The sequence below is a fragment of the Mandrillus leucophaeus genome, unplaced genomic scaffold (genome assembly GCF_000951045.1).
Source record: "Mandrillus leucophaeus isolate KB7577 unplaced genomic scaffold, Mleu.le_1.0 Scaffold258, whole genome shotgun sequence".
Lineage (NCBI taxonomy): Eukaryota > Metazoa > Chordata > Mammalia > Primates > Cercopithecidae > Mandrillus > Mandrillus leucophaeus.
The window spans coordinates 608007-610309 of record NW_012102676.1 but is presented as its reverse complement, the minus strand read 5'-3'; positions in this window follow the sequence as shown (position 1 = coordinate 610309).

Below are 2303 nucleotides of genomic sequence, written 5' to 3'. Positions count from 1 at the left end.
TGGAGAGAATCAACCCATCAAAAATATGACCAGGCCGGGCATGATGGCTCATGCCTGTAATCCCAGCAGTTTGGGAGACCAAGATGGGAGGATTGTTTGAGCCCAGGACTTGGAACCTGGGCAACAGAGTGAGATCCTGTCTCAAAAAATAGATAAATAAATAAATAAATGAATAACAACAAACAATAACAATGAAATAACAATAATAACAATAAACAATTAAGTGGGAGTGAACAAAGGTCAAAGGTAATTAAGATCACAATTAATTGTACTTAAAGGAAGTTTCTTTTTACTTGTCTCTGTCTGTCTCTCTGTCTCTCTCTCTCTCTCTCTCTCTGAGACAGGGTCTCTCTCTGTCACCCATGCTGGAGGGCAATGGCATGATCACAGCTCATTGCAGTCTCGACCTCCCCGGCTCAAGCTATCCCTCTAGTCCCAGCTACTTGGGAGACTGAGATAGGAGGATCACCTGAGCCCAGGCAGGTCGAGGCTGCAGTGAACTATGGTAATGTATCTGCCCCCATTCATTTTCTACATGGTGCTGCTCTTTTTGAAATTCTTCTGTGGTTTAATATACATTCACAGGAACATTGCCTTTTAAATTTTCCCATCTTCTGTACCATGCTTCTATGTTGTTTGGAGTGCTCAGAATCTGTTCTGTATGCACTTATAGACAGACCACTAATTTGGCAGAAATGATATTGGTGATGGAACAGGAAAACTGTTGTGTAAGTGTTTTCCTGTCCTACTGTGCACATAATTATTTTCGAACCAGTCAGTAATTTTACTGGCTTCTCCAGGCAAATGCAGAGAAAGCTATTAAAAGCTCCTAGAATTTCACAGTTGGAAAGAATGCCAATGCAGACAAATTTCTAAACTCAAGTTTTTGTCATTGCTGTACTATGCGACCAATCCACTTATCTGATTTTTTTTTTTTTTTTTGCCGAAAGCATTGGGCTGATTGGAAAACACACACTTTATTGATGACACCTTGAAAGTCACTTTTAGAAGGCTTGCTCATACCTAATTCCAAATCTGTCATTATGGTTTGAGGATTTAGTTGGAATCCTTTTTGTTTTTGTTTTTGTTTTTTTGTTTTTTTTTTTTGCAAACTCCACCAAATCTTCAAATAAACATTTGTAAAGTGGTTCACTTTTTGCAGTCATTAATACATAAATGAATGGATAGGCTCTGTAATTTTCAGATCCAATAGGGGCATGAATAGTACCTAGCTGATTAAAAAACAGTGAGGACAGTTTTGAATATGCCATTTGCTAACTTACAGGTCACATTTGACAGGCTTCCAAATTACCTGCCTGGGGAAAGTCTTGTGATTCATGTGAGTCCCTCAAATCTTATCATGAGTTCCTCAAACTGCTGATATACTGATTAATACATAACTTACTGACATTGACAAGGACACTGATTTGTTTCTGAATCCTGAAGTTGTATTGATTGTCTTGCACCTAGAACATTTAAACCTGTATTGTAGCCAATGATGATAACCTCTATATTGTACCCTCCAAAGAAAAAGGACAAGTCCAATATGAGAAGTCCTTCTCCCTTCTCCTAAACTTCCTTATAAAAGCATTCCAACTTGTAACAGACTTTGGAACATGCCTAACTTTGTTGGTGTCTTCCCATGTCCATCCTCACATTCAGTTTCCAATAAATTTTTATCAAATTATTACTGCCTCAATAGCCTTAATTTCGGTCAACACATCCATGAGCCAAAGTGAAGCATCTGCTAGCTTTTCTATGTTATATTTTCAATAGAAAAAGTCTGTCTTCTTCAATAGTTAACTCCCTTACCAAGAATAGGTCACCACTTAATTTTTTGTAACGCTGGAGGAATCTCAAAACCAGCAAACATCTTTGGTTCAGAAGATCTCTGAACTTGAACTTTTTTTGTTCTCTGATGAAGGGCATATTTTTAAAAGGCAAGCATGGTGTTATGTGTGAAGGGGCAGGAGTAGTACACAACTGAATAATCTGGCAGGAGAGATTTCTTTTTCTTTCTTTTTTTTTTTTTGAGATGAAGTCTTGCTCTATTGTCCAGGCTGGAGTGTAGTAGCCCAATGTCAGCTCACTGCAACCTCTGCCTCCCAGGTTCAAGTGATTCTCCTGCCTCAGGCTTCCAAGAAGCTGGGATTACAGGCATGCAGCCCCACACCTGGCTACTTTTTGTATTTTTAGTAGAGATAGAGTTTTACCATGTTGGCCAGGCTGGCCTCAAACCCCTAACCTCAAGTGATCTGTCGGCCTCGGCCTCCCAAAGTGCTGGGATTACAGGAGTGAGCCAC